The following is a 20806-nucleotide window of genomic DNA, read 5'->3' as shown; positions in this document are numbered from 1 at the left end:
GAGGAGGGATCCGCGGAGGGGGGGGTCAGGAAAGGAGGAGGGGGGGGGTAAGGAAAGGAGGAGGAGGGGGGTGTCAGGAAAGGAGGAGGAAGGGGGGGGGGGTCAGGAAAGGAGAGTCCAGATAGAGGGGGATGAGGAAAAAGAGGGGGGTTCTGCTGTGGTTGCAGGGGTGAGGCTGTACTTCGGTGTCAGTGTCACCGTGGTAACGGGTCAGCGGTGGTCAGTTAGGGGGTTGGGTGTCTGTGCAGGGGGACGCGCGTCGGCTCTCCCTGAAGACCCTGTCATCCAGTCTGCAGCCAACACCACTCCATGCCTAGGCAGAGGACCCGCAGCACTGCAGGGACACAACAGAGGTTAGGGTTATTACAATACAGAGGTTAGCCTTACAACAGACAGACAAAGAGACAGACAGAGATGTCCTGGGGCTGTGTTCACAAACACATACAGACCCCACAGAGCCCCAGGACAGCAACACAGTTAGAGCCAACCAAATCATGAGACAACTAAAAGACAATTACTTGACATATTGGAAAGAATTAACAAAAAAACTGAGCAAACTGGAATGCTATTGGCCCATGAACAGAGTACACAGAATTCCTGACCACTGTGACAGACACAAACGTAAAAGAAAGCTATGACTTGACCAGCACAAAAACATCCTTTGGCCTTCTGCATTAGCATCGAATAGCCCCCGTGATATGCAACTTTTCAGGGAAGTTAGGAACTAATATACACAGGCGGTTAGGAAAGCAAAGGCTAGATTTTTCAAGCAGAAATTTGCATCCTGTAGCACAAACTCAAACATGTTCTGGGACACGGTAAAGTCCATGGAGAATAAGAGCACCTCCTCCCAGCTGCCCACTGCATTCAGGCTAGGAAACACTGCCACCACCGATAAATGCACTATAATTGAGAATTTCAATAAGCATTTTCTACGTCTGGCCATGCTTTCCACCCCTACCCCGATCAACAGCCCTCCACCCCCCACAGCAACTCGCCCAAGCCCCCACCATTTCTCCTTCACCCAAATAGCTGATGTTCTGAAAGAGCTGCAAAATCTGGACCTTTACAAATCAGCCAGCCTAGACAATCTGGACCCTCTCTTTCTAAAATGATCTGCCGATATTGTTGCAGCCCCTTATTACTAGCCTGTTCAACCTCTCTTTCGTATCGTCTGAGATTCCCATTGGTTGGAAAGCTGCCACGGTCATCTCCCTCTTCAAAGGGGGAGACACTCTAGACCCAAACTGCTACAGACCCATATCTATTCTACCCTGCCTTTCTAAGGTCTCCGAAAGCCAATTTAACAAACAGATTTTCAACCATTTGGAATCCCACCGTACCTTTTCCGCTATGCAATCTGGTTTCAGAGCTGGTCATGGGTGCACCTCATGCTCAAGGTCCTAAACGATATCATAAAGAGACATTACTGTGCAGCCGTATTCATCGACCTGGCCAAGGCTTTCGACTCTGTCAATCACCACATTCTTATTGGCAGACTCAACAGCCTTGGTTTCTCAATTGATTGCCTCATCTGGCTTACCAACTACTTCTCAGACAGAGTTCAGTGTGTCAAATCGGAGGGCCTGTTGTCCGGGCCTCTGGCAGTCTCTATGGGGATGCCACAGGGTTAAATTCCCAGGCCGACTCTCTTCTCTGTATACATCAATGATGTTGGTCTTGCTGCTGGTGAGTCTCTGATCCACCTCTACGCAGACGACACCATTCTGTATACTTCTGGCCCTTCTTTGGACACTGTGTTAACCAACCTCCAGATGAGCTTCAATGCCATACAACTCTCCTTCCGTGGCCTCCAACTACTCTTAAATGCAAGTAAAACTAAATGCATGCTCTTCAACCGATCGCTGCCCGCACCTGGCCGCCCGTCCAGCATCACTACTCTGGACAGATCTGACATAGAATATGTGGACAACTACAAATACATGTCTGTGTCTGGTTAGAGTTTAAACTCTCCTTCCAGCATCTCCAATAGAAATTTAAATCTAAAATTGGCTTCCTATTTTGCAACAAAGCATCCTTCACTCATGCTGCCACACATACCCTCGTAAAACTGACCATCCTACCGATCCTCGACTTCGGCGATGTCATTTACAAAATAGCCTACAACACTATACTCAACAAATTGGATGCAGTCTATCACAGTGCCATCCGTTTTGTCACCAAAGCCCCATATACTACCCACCACTGCAACTTGTACGCTCTCGGCTAGCCCTCGCTTCATACTCGTCGCCAAAGCCACTGGCTCCAGGTCATCTACAAGTCTCTGCTTGGTAAAGCCCCGCCTTATCTCAGCTCACTGGTCACCATAGCAGCACCCACCCGTAGCACGCGCTCCAGCAGGTATATCTCACTGGTTAGCCCCAAAGCCAATTCTTCCTATGGTCGCCTTTCTTTCCAGTTCTCTGTTGCCAATGACTGGAACGAACTACAAAAAACTCTTAAGATGGAGACTCATATCTCCCTCACGAGCTTTAAGCACCAGCTGTCAAACCAGCTCACAGATCACTGCACCTGTAAATAGCCCATCTGTAAACAGCCCATCCACCTACCTCATCCCCATACTGTTTTTATTTATTCATTCATCTTGCTCCTTTGCACCCCTATATCTGTACTTGCACATTCATCTTCTGCACATCTACCATTCCAGTGTTTAATTGGTATATTGTGATTACTTCGCCACCATGGCCTATTTATTGCCTTACCTCCCTCATTTGCACGCACCGTATAGACTTTTTCTACTGTATTATTGACTGTATATTTGTTTACTCCATGTGTAACTCTGTGTTGTTGTATGTGTCGAACTGCTTTGCTTTATCTTGGCCAGGTCGCAGTTGCAAATGAGAACTTGTTCTCAACTGGCCTACCTGGTTAAATAAAGGTGAAATACATTTTAAAAAGTAAAAATATACAGACTCAGTGAGCATAGCCTTGCTACTGAGAAAGGCCACCGTAGACAGCCTGTCTCCTCTTGAGAGACAGGTCTATGTGCACACTGACCACAAAACGAGGTTGAAACTGAACTGCACTTCCTAACCTCCTGCCAAATATATGACCATATTATAAACATAATATTGCCTTGCTTATGAAGAAATAACCCCCCCCCAAAAAAATCGGTTAAGTTTTTATTTTGCATATTTATAGGCCGTACATATAGGCCGTACATAGGGCTGAGGTGAGGTGAGCAGCCTACATCAACCTTACATCACTTGTACACACAGAGACAGAGAGACAGAGAGAGAGAGAGAGAGAGAGAGAGAGACAGGTTCTACAAAAACAACACCATCTTACCTTAACACTTGCTCAGCGTCTGTCTGGGCTAAACCTCCATTTTGGCTCTGGTCCACAGAGGGAGGAGGAAGCCCTGGCTCATGGCCCTAGCTGGCTGCTCCAGTGCAACGTTGGCTTTTCAAGCAAGTCACCAACCAGCAGCGATTGGCTTAGCCTTCCTTAGCCCCAACTGCTCTCCCAGGACTGAAAGTCAACCACCACCTAGACAGAGAGGAGAGGGTTTGGTTATAAGCTGGTAAGCCGGTGTATTGTATCACACAGGTCTAGTCTGACAGAGAGAAACGTAGACAGAGGTGACACAGAAGGTGTTAAACTGGGTGTACGCTACATGATTTAGCTGCCTCAGACCAGCTTGAGATCGGAGCCAAAATCCTCCATGCCTCAGAGCGCGTGGTCACAGATGCAATCGGGTGGGCTTACCGATCCCAGATGTCCTGATATTTCCTGAACATGTTTTATTTTTATTTATTTTTTAAAACTAGGAAAACAAAATACGCTCTTGTAGTGTTAAGATGTGCAACACGTTTTGAGAACACTGATCAGCAATAGCCAATGAGAGGCTGCCAGAGAAGAAGCCAGTAAGAAGAGGATGTTATTCCACATCACCCAGAGTGACTTTCCAGCAGGAGAGATGACTGCTAGTACGTGTCTCTACAGTCCGCTACAGACATAGGTGGTCCATCCATAAACTAAGCTTCAGCTAAAGTTAATTGAATTGCCCAAAAAATTAGAGCCTAATTTGCCTACTACAGTCTTCAAAAAAAAGAAATACAATTATTTCAAAATAGGCTACTACACCAGATCGCATGATTTGGCCACAGAGGATCATTAGATTCTTAAAATAAAATAAATTGTGAATTAGAAATAATAATAATCACATTCACCTACAGTCGGAAGGGCCTGCAATTTGGACAGCCAGCGCGGCAAACACCAGAGGATTGCTGAGTTGTGACTAAGTGACTAAGTAACAAGTAGGAGCCCAGCCAAGGCATAAAGCAATATTTCATCTTCATTTGGAAAGCGCAACCATCTCTGCAGCACTCCATCAATCAGGCCTTTATGGTAGATTGGCCAGATGGAAGTCTCTCCTCAGTAAAAGGCACATGACAGCCTGCTTGGAGTTTGCCAAAAGGAGTCTCAGACCATGAGAAACATGATTCTCTGGTCTGATGAAACCAAGATTGAACTCTTCAGCCTAAATGCCAAGCATAACATCTGGGGGAAACCTGTCACCATCCTTATGCAGAAGAATGGTGGTGGTGGCAGCATCATCATCATCATGCTGTGGCGATGTGTCTCAGCAACAGGGACCGGGAGACTAGTCAGGATCGTGGGAAAGATGAACGGAGCAAAGTACAGAGAGATCCTTGATGAAAAACTGCTCTAGAGCTCTCAGGGGATCACTTTCCAACAAGACAATAACCCTAAGCACACAGCCAAGACAATGCAGGAGTGGCTTCGGGATATGTCTCTGAAATGTCCTTGAGTGGTCCAGCCAGAGCCCGGACTTGAACCCGATCGAACATCTCTGGAGAGACCTGAAAATAGATGTGCAGCGACAGAGCTTGAGGGGATCTGTGCAGAAGAATGGGAGAAATTCCCCAAATACAGGTGTGACAAGCTTTTAGCATCATATGCATGACTCAAGTGCCCAATGTGCTTTCTGCTTTGTCATTCTGTGTGTAGATTGATGAGGGTGAGAAAAGCTATTTAATTCATTTTAGAATAAGGCTGTAACGGAACAAAATGTGGTAAAGCCAAGGGATCTAAATACTTTCCATAGGCACTGTGTGTGCCTTTGGAAATAGATAAATGCACAACATGTTTTAAGTCTAGGGGAAGCTCAAAACATTGTATTTATTTCTGTAGACACAGGAGACGGCTAATTAGGCTATATCATTTATAATTTCCATAATTTACTTAGGAAAAGCTTAGCTTCCCCCTAGCCTTACGTACCCAACGCCTATGAGCCTGTCAATCTACTACTGTCTCATAGTAGAAGCGTTGACCTATTATTCTATTAGTCAGCTTGTCGACAAAAGAAGTTGTGGGACTAAAGATCTCAAATCCCTACAACCAGTGAGCCTACATAAAACATACAACTAAATAAACAAGGAGGTCAGAAATGTTGATTTAAAAAATTAAAAAATACTTGTTTAACATTATTAGCGCAGCTACGTGTGAATGTTCGTTTGGATACCGGATAAAGACAGTTGGAAAACCAATAGAACATGAGAGCAATAAGGCTACTGGTTTCAATCGCAAAGTCATATTTTTTTATTTTATTTATCCGTTATTTTACCAGATAAGTTTACTGAGAACACATTCTCATTTGCAGCAACAACCTGGGGAATAGTTACAGGGGAGAGGAGGGGGATGAATGAGCAAATTGTAAACTGGGGATGATTAGGTGACCGTGATAGTATGATGGACAGCTTGGACAGCTAAGCCAGGACACCGGGGTTAACACCCCTACTCTTACAATAAGTGTCATGGGATCTTTAATGACCTCAGAGAGTCAGGACACCCATTTTAACGTCCCACCTGAAAGACAGCACCTTACTCAGGGCAGTGTCACTGCCCTGGGGCATTGGGATATTTTTTTTAGACCAGAGTGCTACTGGCCCTCCAACCCCACTTCCAGCAGCATCTGGTCTCCCATCCAGGGACTGACCAGGACCAACCCACCTTCAGAAGCAAGCCATCCGTGGGATGCAGGGTGGGATGCAGGGTGGTATGCTGCTGGCTAAAACATGCCACCTAATATATGTAGTAAAACATTCAGGTTTCAAACTATGAAGTAGCTATACGTTTACAAAATGCATATTACCTCCGTTGCCTATGCATTTGAATGGCGAATCAATTTGGAAGCGCGCATCAATTACCAGTTGAGAAATAAAAAAACAGTAGCTCTTTAAATCATGCCCCCCCCAAGGCAGATATCACCAGCTAACTAAAACCCTGATACAGCTAAGCTGAAGGCTCAACATTTCAGACATAAAAATCATCAGGTGAACCTTTCGATCCCTGGCCTAACGTCAGGTAAATAAAAGAAGAAGAACTATATAAACGGTTTCAATGAAAAGTGGATTTCATTTTTCAGGTTACATTCTTCAGTGGCTAAAATGTCGCTAAGTTCAAAGTTCAGCTGCTCAGATTCCAATGCTAGTAACAATAGAGGGATGAGACGGCAAATAAAAATGTATCCCAACAGGACAGAGGTCGTCAGTAAGACAGAGGTCGTCAGTAAGACAGAGGTCGTCAGTAAGACAGAGGTCGTCAGTAAGACAGAGGTCGTCAGTAAGACAGAGGTCGTCAGTAAGACAGAGGTCGTCAGTAGGACAGAGGTCGTCAGTAGGACAGAGGTCGTCAGTAAGTGAACAGAACTAAACCTTTCTGTTCACACTGACCGACAGAGCAGAAGTGAGAAATGTTATAGCCTGCCTGAGCACAGTGAGGCTTTTTGGCACCGGCTGACCCTCAAACCTAGGAGCAGTTTAGGTGAAACATGTTCAGCACCGGCTGACCCTCAAACCTAGGAGCAGTTTGGGTGAAACATGTTCAGCACCGGCTGACCCTCAAACCTAGGAGCAGTTTAGGTGAAACATGTTCAGCAGCTCGCTGACCCTCAAACCTAGGAGCAGTTTAGGTGAAACATGTTCAGCACCGGCTGACCCTCAAACCTAGGAGCAGTTTGGGTGAAACATGTTCAGCACCGGCTGACCCTCAAACCTAGGAGCAGTTTAGGTGAAACATGTTCAGCACCGGCTGACTCTGTTACAGTCCGAATTTTAAAATGGTTTAAATTGAGATGTGTCACAGGCCTACACACACATTCTCCCAAGTCAAAGTGGAATTATGTTTTCCATTATGTTTCTGTTTACCAAATGCTGAAATGTCTTGAGTCAATAAGATCTCAACCACTAAATAGCCTAAATACGTTCAGGAGTAAACATGTGCTCTAACTAGTCACATAATAAGTTGCATGGACTCGCTCTGTGTGCAATAATAGTGTTTAACATGGTTTTTCAATGACTACCTTCTCTCTGTACTCCACACATACAATTATCTGTAAGGTCACTCAGTCGAGCAGTGAATTTCAAACACAGATTCAACCACAAAGACCAGGGAGCTTTTCCAAAGCCTCACAAAGAAGGGTACCTATCAAATCAAATCAAATGTATTTATATAGCCCTTCGTACATCAGCTGATATCTCAAAGTGCTGTACAGAAACCCAGCCTAAAACCCCAAACAGCAAGCAATGCAGGTGTAGAAGCACCTATGACTAGAAGAGTAAAAAATTTAAGAAGCAGACATTGAATAGCCCTCTCCATATTTACAACACATTACTGAGTACCACTCTCCATATTTACAACACATTACTGAGTACCACTCTCCATATTTACAACACATTACTGAGTACCACTCTCCATATTTACAACACATTACTGAGTACCACTCTCCATATTTACAACACATTACTGAGTACCACTCTCCATATTTACAACACATTACTGAGTACCACTCTCCATATTTACAACACATTACTGAGTACCACTCTCCATATTTACAACACATTCCTGTGTACCACTCTCCATATTTACAACACATTACTGAGTACCACTCTCCATATTTACAACACATTACTGAGTACCACTCTCCATATTTACAACACATTACTGAGTACCACTCTCCATATTTACAACACATTACTGAGTACCACTCTCCATATTTACAACACATTACTGAGTACCACTCTCCATATTTACAACACATTACTGAGTACCACTCTCCATATTTACAACACAACACATTACAGAGTACCACTCTCCATATTTACAACACATTACTGAGTACCACTCTCCATATTTACAACACATTACTGAGTACCACTCTCCATATTTACAACACAACACATTACAGAGTACCACTCTCCATATTAACAACACATTACTGAGTACCACTCTCCATATTTACAACACAACACATTACAGAGTACCACTCTCCATATTTACAACACATTACTGAGTACCACTCTCCATATTTACAACACATTACTGAGTACCACTCTCCATATTTACAACACAACACATTACAGAGTACCACTCTCCATATTTACAACACATTACTGAGTACCACTCTCCATATTTACAACACAACACATTACTGAGTACCACTCTCCATATTTACAACACATTACTGAGTACCACTCTCCATATTTACAACACATTACTGAGTATCACTCTCCATATTTACAACACATTACTGAGTATCACTCTCCATATTTACAACACATTACTGAGTACCACTCTCCATATTTACAACACATTACTGAGTACCACTCTCCATATTTACAACACATTACAGAGTATCGCTCTCCATATTTACAACACATTACTGAGTACCACTCTCCATATTTACAACACATTACTGAGTATCACTCTCCATATTTACAACACATTACTGAGTACCACTCTCCATATTTACAACACATTACTGAGTACCACTCTCCATATTTACAACACATTACTGAGTACCACTCTCCATATTTACAACACATTACAGAGTATCGCTCTCCATATTTACAACACATTACTGAGTACCACTCTCCATATTTACAACACATTACTGAGTACCACTCTCCATATTTACAACACATTACTGAGTATCACTCTCCATATTTACAACACATTACTGAGTACCACTCTCCATATTTACAACACATTACTGAGTACCACTCTCCATATTTACAACACATTACTGAGTACCACTCTCCATATTTACAACACATTACTGAGTATCACTCTCCATATTTACAACACATTACAGAGTACCACTCTCCATATTTACAACACATTACTGAGTACTGGTTTCACATTTTCGTTTCATTGCAGTGCAGCGGTTTGATTTGTTTGATCGTGGCTAGCTGCATAGCCGTCTTTGTTTCAAAGATAATTGTGTAGTCTAGACCGATTCCCTAGGTTAGCTAGCCAGCTATTGTCGTTCTTTTAACTCAACGTAACGTAAACAACACTGCTAGCTAGCCAGCTAGCCCCGAATAGCAGCACTGTAGAATTATTACACTCAACGGAACGACTTGATTAGTGTAGTGTCAACAACGCAGCTACTGCCAGCTAGCCTACTTTAGCAGTACTGTATCATTTTAATCATTTTAGTCAATAAGATTCTTGCTACGTAAGCTTAACTTTCTGAACATTCGAGACGTGTAGTCCGCTTGTCATTCCAATTTCCTTGCATTAGCGTAGCCTTTTCTGTAGCCTGTCAACTATGTGTCTGTCTATCCCTGTTCTCTCCTCTCTGCACAGACCATACAAACGCTCCACACCGCGTGGCCGCGACCACCCTAACCTGGTGGTCCCAGCGCGTACGACCCACGTGGAGTTCCAGGTCTCTGGTAGCCTCTGGAACTGCCAATCTGCGGCCAACAAGGCAGAGTTCATCTCAGCCTATGCCTCCCTCCAGTCCCTTGACTTCTTGGCACTGACGGAAACATGGATCACCACAGATAACACTGCTACTCCTACTGCTCTCTCCTCGTCCGCCCACGTGTTCTCGCACACCCCGAGAGCTTCTGGTCAGCGGGGGTGGTGGCACCGGGATCCTCATCTCTCCCAAGTGGTCTTTCTCTCTTTCTCCCCTTACCCATCTGTCTATTGCCTCCTTTGAATTCCATGCTGTCACAGTTACCAGCCCTTTCAAGCTTAACATCCTTATCATTTATCGCCCTCCAGGTTCCCTCGGAGAGTTCATCAACGAGCTTGAAGCCTTGATAAGCTCCTTTCCTGAGGACGGCTCACCTCTCACAGTTCTGGGCGACTTTAACCTCCCCACGTCTACCTTTGACTCATTCCTCTCTGCCTCCTTCTTTCCACTCCTCTCCTCTTTTGACCTCACCCTCTCACCCTCCCCCTACTCACAAGGCAGGCAATACGCTTGACCTCATCTTTACTAGATGCTGTTCTTCCACTAACCTCATTGCAACTCCCCTCCAAGTCTCCGACCACTACCTTGTATCCTTTTCCCTCTCGCTCTCATCCAACACTTCCCACACTGCCCCTACTCGGATGGTATCGCGCCGTCCCAATCTTCGCTCTCTCTCCCCCGCTACTCTCTCCTCTTCCATCCTATCTTCTCTTCCCTCTGCTCAAACTTTCTCCAACCTATCTCCTGATTCTGCCTCCTCAACCCTCCTCTCCTCCCTTACTGCATCCTTTGACTCCCTATGTCCCCTATCCTCCAGGCCGGCTCGGTCCTCCCCTCCCGCTCCGTGGCTCGACGACTCATTGCGAGCTCACAGAACAGGGCTCCGGGCAGCCGAGCGGAAATGGAGGAAAACTCGCCTCCCTGCGGACCTGGCATCCTTTCACTCCCTCCTCTCTACATTTTCCTCCTCTGTCTCTGCTGCTAAAGCCACTTTCTACCATTCTAAATTCCAAGCATCTGCCTCTAACCCTAGGAAGCTCTTTGCCACCTTCTCCTCCCTCCTGAATCCTCCCCCCTCCCTCCTCCCTCTCTGCAGATGACTTCGTCAACCATTTTGAAAAGAAGGTCGATGACATCCGATCCTCGTTTGCTAAGTCAAACGACACCGCTGGTTCTGCTCACACTGCCCTACCCTATGCTCTGACCTCTTTCTCCCCTCTCTCTCCAGATGAAATCTCGCGTCTTGTGACGGCCGGCCGCCCAACAACCTGCCCGCTTGACCCTATCCCCTCCTCTCTTCTCCAGACCATTTCCGGAGACCTTCTCCCTTACCTTACCTCGCTCATCAACTCATCCCTGACCGCTGGCTACGTCCCCCCGTCTTCAAGAGAGCGAGAGTTGCACCCCTTCTGAAAAAACCTACACTCGATCCCTCCGATGTCAACAACTACAGACCAGTATCCCTTCTCTCTTTTCTCTCCAAAACTCTTGAGCGTGCCGTCCTTGGCCAGCTCTACCGCTATCTCTCTCAGAATGACCTTCTTGATCCAAATCAGTCAGGTTTCAAGACTAGTCATTCAACTGAGACTGCTCTTCTCTGTATCACGGAGGCGCTCCGCACTGCTAAAGCTAACTCTCTCTCCTCTGCTCTCATCCTTCTAGACCTATCGGCTGCCTTCGATACTGTGAACCATCAGATCCTCCTCTCCACCCTCTCCGAGTTGGGCATCTCCGGCGCGGCCCACGCTTGGATTGCGTCCTACCTGACAGGTCGCTCCTACCAGGTGGCGTGGCGAGAATCTGTCTCCTCACCACGCGCTCTCACCACTGGTGTCCCCCAGGGCTCTGTTCTAGGCCCTCTCTTATTCTCGCTATACACCAAGTCACTTGGCTCTGTCATAACCTCACATGGTCTCTCCTATCATTGCTATGCAGACGACACACAATTAATCTTCTCCTTTCCCCCTTCTGATGACCAGGTGGCGAATCGCATCTCTGCATGTCTGGCAGACATATCAGTGTGGATGACGGATCACCACCTCAAGCTGAACCTCAGCAAGACGGAGCTCCTCTTCCTCCCGGGGAAGGACTGCCCGTTCCATGATCTCGCCATCATGGTTGACAACTCCATTGTGTCCTCCTCCCAGAGCGCTAAGAACCTTGGCGTGATCCTGGACAACACCCTGACGTTCTCAACTAACATCAAGGCGGTGTCCCGTTCCTGTAGGTTCATGCTCTACAACATCCGCAGAGTACGACCCTGCCTCACACAGGAAGCGGCGCAGGTCCTAATCCAGGCACTTGTCATCTCCCGTCTTGATTACTGCAACTCGCTGTTGGCTGGGCTCCCTGCCTGTGCCATTAAACCCCTACAACTCATCCAGAACGCCGCAGCCCGTCTGGTGTTCAACCTTCCCAAGTTCTCTCACGTCACCCCGCTCCTCCGCTCTCTCCACTGGCTTCCAGTTGAAGCTCGCATCCGCTACAAGACCATGGTGCTCGCCTACGGAGCTGTGAGGGGAACGGCACCTCAGTACCTCCAGGCTCTGATCAGGCCCTACACCCAAACAAGGGCACTGCGTTCATCCACCTCTGGCCTGCTCGCCTCCCTACCACTGAGGAAGTACAGTTCCCGCTCAGCCCAGTCAAAACTGTTCGCTGCTCTGGCCCCCCAATGGTGGAACAAACTCCCTCACGACGCCAGGACAGCGGAGTCAATCACCACCTTCCGGAGACACCTGAAACCCCACCTCTTCAAGGAATACCTAGGATAGGGTAAGTAAGGGTAAGTAATCCTTCTCACCCCCCTTCTCCCCCCAACAAGATTTAGATGCAAGTGGCTGTTCCACTGGTTGTCATAAGGTGTATGCACCAATTTGTAAGTCGCTCTGGATAAGAGCGTCTGCTAAATGACTTAAATGTAAAATGTAAATGTACCACTCTCCATATTTACAACACATTACTGAGTATCACTCTCCATATTTACAACACATTACTGAGTACCACTCTCCATATTTACAACACATTACTGAGTACCACTCTCCATATTTACAACACATTACTGAGTACCACTCTCCATATTTACAACACATTAATGAGTACCACTCTCCATATTTACAACACATTACTGAGTATCACTCTCCATATTTACAACACATTACTGAGTACCACTCTCCATATTTACAACACATTCCTGAGTACCACTCTCCATATTTACAACACATTACTGAGTACCACTCTCCATATTGACAACACATTACTGAGTACCACTCTCCATATTTACAACACATTACAGAGTACCACTCTCCATATTTACAACACATTACAGAGTACCACTCTCCATATTGACAACACATTACTGAGTACCACTCTCCATATTTACAACACATTACTGAGTACCACTCTCCATATTTACAACACATTACTGAGTACCACTCTCCATATTTACAACACATTACTGAGTACCACTCTCCATATTTACAACACATTACTGAGTACCACTCTCCATATTTACAACACATTACTGAGTACCACTCTCCATATTTACAACACATTACTGAGTACCACTCTCCATATTTACAACACATTACTGAGTACCACTCTCCATATTTACAACACATTACTGAGTACCACTCTCCATATTGACAACACATTACTGAGTACCACTCTCCATATTTACAACACATTACAGAGTACCACTCTCCATATTTACAACACATTACAGAGTACCACTCTCCATATTTACAACACATTACTGAGTACCACTCTCCATATTTACAACACATTACTGAGTACCACTCTCCATATTTACAACACATTACAGAGTACCACTCTCCATATTTACAACACATTACAGAGTACCACTCTCCATATTTACAACACATTACTGAGTACCACTCTCCATATTTACAACACATTACTGAGTACCACTCTCCATATTTACAACACATTCCTGAGTACCACTCTCCATATTTACAACACATTACAGAGTACCACTCTCCATATTTACAACACATTACAGAGTACCACTCTCCATATTTACAACACATTACTGAGTACCACTCTCCATATTTACAACACATTCCTGAGTACCACTCTCCATATTTACAACACATTACAGAGTACCACTCTCCATATTTACAACACATTACAGAGTACCACTCTCCATATTTACAACACATTACTGAGTACCACTCTCCATATTTACAACACATTACTGAGTACCACTCTCCATATTTACAACACATTCCTGAGTACCACTCTCCATATTTACAACACATTACAGAGTACCACTCTCCATATTTACAACACATTACAGAGTACCACTCTCCATATTTACAACACATTCCTGAGTACCACTCTCCATATTGACAACACATTACTGAGTACCACTCTCCATATTTACAACACATTACTGAGTACCACTCTCCATATTTACAACACATTACTGAGTACCACTCTCCATATTTACAACACATTACTGAGTACCACTCTCCATATTTACAACACATTACTGAGTACCACTCTCCATATTTACAACACATTACTGAGTACCACTCTCCATATTTACAACACATTACTGAGTACCACTCTCCATATTGACAACACATTACTGAGTACCACTCTCCATATTTACAACACATTACAGAGTATCACTCTCCATATTTACAACACATTACAGAGTACCACTCTCCATATTTACAACACATTACTGAGTACCACTCTCCATATTTACAACACATTACAGAGTACCACTCTCCATATTTACAACACATTACAGAGTACCACTCTCCATATTTACAACACATTACTGAGTACCACTCTCCATATTTACAACACATTACTGAGTACCACTCTCCATATTTACAACACATTCCTGAGTACCACTCTCCATATTTACAACACATTACAGAGTACCACTCTCCATATTTACAACACATTACAGAGTACCACTCTCCATATTTACAACACATTACAGAGTACCACTCTCCATATTTACAACACATTACAGAGTACCACTCTCCATATTTACAACACATTCCTGAGTACCACTCTCCATATTTACAACACATTCCTGAGTACCACTCTCCATATTTACAACACATTACAGAGTACCACTCTCCATATTTACAACACATTCCTGAGTACCACTCTCCATATTTACAACACATTCCTGAGTACCACTCTCCATATTTACAACACATTCCTGAGTACCACTCTCCATATTGACAAACCGAGTGGTGGCTGCATCATGTTATGGCCACCGGGCGTGCCGATCTCGTCGTAATCGTATACGTTTTAATCAAACCTGATACTGGTAATTGGATTGACTGGCGAATGAGAAAACTCAGAAGTGTGCTTAAAATGCAGGTAAAGCCTGGAGTGAGCGTTACTGTACCCATTACTTAGGCCGCGTCTCAGAGCACATCTTTCATTGTGTTCATTCACTCAGACACATTGTTAAAATGAACCCGAGAGATGAAAATGCACATGATTACTTTACTTAAGTCTTATTCAATTATCAACGGAAAAGACAAATTCATCGGCCCCTTGCATGGCTGGCTACTACTGTCTGCATATATTCCAGAGACAGATTTACAAGCTAGGCTAATTTTCTTGCTTCATATTGTTTCACTTTGCTCCTCTCCAAAGCTTTTCTCTGGCGACACTTACGCCACATTTGTAAAAATCAAAAGAAACGACCTACATGTCTTTTTTTCCCCCCATAATGATCTGTCGCTCAGTAAAACATGACTGGGCAAGAATACATAATAATAGCAAAGCTCACGACAGACGTCAATGGAATAATTATACGGACAGACAAAAGTAGGCCTACTGAACAACGCCAATTAGACTAAAAACAACCATATGACCTCAGTCGACAGGAAATTACTAGTTTGAACAATGACGATGACTAGCTACAGATTCATACACTATGTTTGGAGAAGGGGAAACCTATGCCCTGATACGAATGACTGAGTGTGCTGAAACAGAGCAGTGCGCGTGTCTGGGGAAATGAGAGCGATCCAATCGTTAGCCCCTAATGAGTATGGGGCAAATGCAATACAACACATTAATGAGTACCACTCTCCATAGTGGTGGCTGCATCATGTTATGGGTATGATTGTCGTCATAAGGACTGGGGAGTTTTTCAGGATAAAAAAAAAAACAGATTGGAACCAATCGCAGGTAAAATCCGAGAGAAAAACCCGGGTTCAGTCTGCTTTCCACCAGACACCGGTCAGGATGCTCTCAATGGTGCAACTGTAGAACATTGAGGATCTGGGCGACCCATGCCAAATCTTTTCAGTCTCTTTTCAGGTTGTTGTCCTGGCACCACACTGCCAGGTCTCCGACCTTCTCCCTATAGGCTGTCTCATCACTGTCGGTGATTAGGCCTACCACCGTTGTGTCGTCAGCAAACTTAATGATGGTGTTGGAGTCATGCTTGGCCACGCAGTAGTGGGTGAACAGGGAATACAGAAGGGGACTGACCACGCACCCCTGAGGGCCCCCAGTGTTGAGGATTGCCTACCGCTTGTTGTTGCCCATCCTTACCACCTGGGGGCAGCCCGTCAGGAAGACCAGGATCCAGTTGCAGAGGGAGGTGTTCAGTCCCAGAATCCATAGCTTAGTGATGAGCTCTGTGGTCACTATGGTGTGGAAACGCTGAGTCAATGAACAGCATTCTCGTATACAGTTGAAGTCAGAAGTTTACATAAACTAGTTTTAATGACTCCAGCCTATATGTTTCAAACACTCCACAAATTTCTTGTCAACAAACTATAGTTTTGGCAAGTCGGTTAGGACATCTACGTTTTGCATGACAAGTAATTTTTCCAACAATTGTTTCCAGACAGATTATTTTCACTGTATCACAATTCCAGTGGGTCAGAAGTTTACATATACTATGTTGACTGTGCCTTTAAACAGCTTGGAAAATTCCAGAGAATTATGTCATGGCTTTAGAAGCTTCTGATAGGCTAATTGACATTACATGAGTCAATTGGAGGTGTACCTGTGGATGTATTTCAAGGCCTGTTAACAAGACATTTGTGGAGTGATTGAAAAACAAGTTTTAATGGACTCCGACTTAAGTGTATGTAAACTTCCGACTTCAACTGTACATGCTCTAAGTGATTGATAATTGGTATTCAGCAGTCATAAAAGTATGCCTTATTTACCTTTGAAGAACTACTAAAAAGTAATTTTGTCAGAAAGCATAGGCAGCAGCTCTATAGAGATGATATGACTTGAAATAAAATTTTATAAACACAACTAAAATATTTTATCAAAGTAAAGTGAATAAAATAGTTGATAAGTGATAAGCAGTTACTACCATCATTGGACGTATTGTTTATGTCCTTTGTTGTTACAGTATTCAACCCACACAATGCCAAGTGATTTTAAAAAGAATAATCTAAACCGTAAACCTTCATTATTTATTTAAATAACTGACACGAAGCTAAACAGGATAATTTTTTAAAAGCGCACATCACTACTGAAAAAGGTACGTTTGAGCACCTATCCCTCACCAATGGCCAGATAGAGGACAGAATGTAGAGGACAGAATGTAGAAGACAGAATGTAGAGGACAGAATGTAGAGGACAGAATGTAGAGGACAGAATGTAGAGGACGGAATGTAGAGGACGGAATGTAGAGGACGGAATGTAGAGGACGGAATGTAGAGGACGGAATGTAGAGGACGGAATGTAGATGAATGTAGACGAATGTAGAGGACGGAATGTAGATGACAGAATGTAGACGACAGAATGTAGACAGAATGTAGACGACAGAATGTAGACGACAGAATGTAGACGACAGAATGTATACGACAGAATGTATACGACAGAATGTATACGACAGAATGTATACGACAGAATGTATACGACAGAATGTAGAGGACAGAATGTGGAGGACAGAATGTGGAGGACAGAATGTAGAGGATAGAATGTAGAGGACAGAATGTAGAGGACAGAATGTGGAGGACAGAATGTGGAGGACAGAATGTGGAGGACAGAATGTGGAGGACAGAATGTGGAGGACAGAATGTGGAGGACAGAATGTAGAGGACAGAATGTAGAGGACAGAATGTAGAGGATAGAATGTAGAGGATAGAATGTGGAGGACAGAATGTGGAGGACAGAATGTGGAGGACAGAATGTAGAGGACAGAATGTAGAGGACAGAATGTAGAGGACAGAATGTAGAGGACAGAATGTAGAGGACAGAATGTAGAGGACAGAATGTAGAGGACGGAATGTAGAGGACGGAATGTAGAGGACGGAATGTAGAGGACGGAATGTAGAGGACGGAATGTAGACGACAGAATGTAGACGACAGAATGTAGACGACAGAATGTATACGACAGAATGTAGACGACAGAATGTAGACGACAGAATGTAGACGACAGAATGTAGACGACAGAATGTAGACGACAGAATGTATACGACAGAATGTATACGACAGAATGTATACGACAGAATGTATACGACAGAATGTAGAGGACAGAATGTGGAGGACAGAATGTGGAGGACAGAATGTAGAGGATAGAATGTAGAGGACAGAATGTAGAGGACAGAATGTGGAGGACAGAATGTGGAGGACAGAATGTGGAGGACAGAATGTGGAGGACAGAATGTGGAGGACAGAATGTAGAGGACAGAATGTAGAGGATAGAATGTAGAGGATAGAATGTGGAGGACAGAATGTGGAGGACAGAATGTGGAGGACAGAATGTGGAGGACAGAATGTGGAGGACAGAATGTGGAGGACAGAATGTGGAGGACAGAATGTAGAGGACAGAATGTAGAGGACAGAATGTAGAGGATAGAATGTAGAGGATAGAATGTGGAGGACAGAATGTGGAGGACAGAATGTGGAGGACAGAATGTGGAGGACAGAATGTAGAGGATAGAATGTAGAGGATAGAATGTAGAGGATAGAATGTGGAGGACAGAATGTAGAGGACAGAATGTAGAGGACAGAATGTAGAGGACAGAATGTAGAGGATAGAATGTAGAGGATAGAATGTAGAGGATAGAATGTAGAGGATAGAATGTAGAGGATAGAATGTGGAGGACAGAATGTAGAGGACAGAATGTAGAGGTAGGGAAAATATTTTTCCAAGAGAAGCTAACTGACCACAGTCATGTTTATTGAACACTGTATCTGTGTCTGAAACTACTTTTGAACAGGGCCCACAAGATTCTGGTCAAAAGCTGTGCACATCGTGTAAGGAAAAGGTCTCCCTCTCTCGCCGCTGGCCTGGCCACGGGACATGTGCCCGCATGATACATTATTGAGTGGCAAGCATGTCAAGTCCATCTCAAAACCCTCCTGACCTGGAAAGCTCAGTCATGTTTCAAATGTTCTCAAGACCAACATGACAATGCTGAGGAATTACAGTCAGAGCCAGATCCTGTAGCAATCTAGTAAACTTGCTAGTGACTTCAGTGAATGTTTAACACATTTCTAGAGGCAAATGTGTTCAATTATAACTGTGACATAATTAACTTGGGGCTCTATGTAAATCTATTTCTGGAAACTGATGTAAGTCTGTGTAAGGTTATCGCTACTGCGCACACCTTCCATTATGTTCCATAGAGCTTATACCCCCTTAATTGTTTTAATTTAACCTTTATTTAACTAGGCGAGTCACTTAAGAACAAATTCTTATTTTCAATGACAGCCTAGCGGGGAACAGTGCCTTGTTCAGGGGCAGAACAACCGATTGTTACCTTGTCAGCTCAGGGATTCGATCTAACAACCTTTCGGTTACTGGCCCAACGCTCTAACCACAAGGCATGGATGGTCCGAGACCATATCAGACAGTGTACCACGGGCATGACAAAAAAAGTTATTTGTTATCATTTTTAATAACGTTGGTAACCAGTTTATAATATCGATAAGGCACCTCGGGTTTATGGTATATGACCAATATACCACGGCTAAGGGCTGTATCCAGGCACTCAGTGTTGCGTCGTGTTTAAGAACAGCCCTTAGCCGTGTTAAATAGGCCATATACCACACACCCGTGTGCCTTAATGCTTAATGATTCCTTACGTAAAGACAGGACACTCCATTTAGTATGGATGTAACTTTTTTTGGTATGGCATGTATTATTTTGTTTATATTACATCATCCATTTCATATGATATGTTACGAATTACAATGTGTATGATGTTTTGCAAACTCTACAAAAAGGTTACATATTTCTAAATTGTTGACTTAAGTAAAAAAATATATATATATATCTGTGTCTTATGTAACCTTATCCAAACATAACATAACACTAATTTCATCCTCTCAGATGTTAAAATGTACTACGTTACGTCTAGTCTATGAGATCAGGTTGAATTATAACCAACTAGCATTCATTGTTAAATGACGTTTAGTCGTTTATAATTTATGAGTATTCAACAAAAAAAAAAGCTAGCTTAGTTTCAGCATATGACTTATTAAAACGTTAACAATTTGGGGGGAAAATGTGTTGGCTAGCTAGCCAAGTAAAACGACGCCTAAACGTTCATATAAAAACAGTTGATGAGCGTAACATATCACGTAGCAACTGTCAGCCAGATAAATGCTGCTGTGTGTCAGATATTATAGCTGACTAGTTAAATATAGAGATGTCTCCTTCCTACTTTCAGACTTAGCTGAATGCTAAATAGCTACATAACGTTAGCAAGTTAAAAATTGAAATTGCACATTATGAAACATATTTCAGTTGAACAGGCAGATAGATACTCACGCAGTGATTTCCACGAAACAACTTAGCTTGCTTAGTTAGCCAAAATGCTAACGGCGGCTATACGGGCAATTCCACTGTCAGTCAATCAGGGTGTACGCTGTAAAAATGGAGCCAACATTAGAAAAATAAACAACAACAAAACTACACACGAACGCAAACAAGATCGCCGAAAAAAAAATGTATCCTTTTTGTCGCATAGATTACTCCTTTTTAGACAACAACAAAGAATTTTCTGATTTCACAATCATTCTCTCTTTTTTTTCTTTCGTTGCCATCTTCCTCTGTCACAGACCCACACG

The 20806-nt window shown here is 43.7% G+C and overlaps 1 long non-coding RNA gene across 2 annotated transcripts; it reads right to left on the bottom strand.

Moving 5' to 3' along the window:
* Positions 1 to 10: 10 nt before the first annotated feature.
* On the bottom strand, positions 11 to 20806 carry LOC118386416 (uncharacterized). 2 transcript variants are annotated; one of them, XR_008140226.1, is made up of 4 exons: positions 20508 to 20806; positions 16290 to 16407; positions 3310 to 3510; positions 11 to 334 (listed from the first exon to the last, which is right to left on the bottom strand). It is a non-coding gene; the product is annotated as an uncharacterized LOC118386416 (long non-coding RNA). The 2 variants fall into 2 exon arrangements; XR_004826211.2 differs by lacking the exon at positions 16290 to 16407 and having other exon boundaries at positions 20 to 334; positions 20508 to 20796.

This window comes from Oncorhynchus keta, chromosome 7 (assembly GCF_023373465.1).
Source record: "Oncorhynchus keta strain PuntledgeMale-10-30-2019 chromosome 7, Oket_V2, whole genome shotgun sequence".
In the NCBI taxonomy this organism is placed as follows: Eukaryota; Metazoa; Chordata; class Actinopteri; order Salmoniformes; family Salmonidae; genus Oncorhynchus; species Oncorhynchus keta.
Note: the sequence above shows the minus strand (reverse complement) of the source record. Positions and strands in the feature narration are given on the sequence as shown.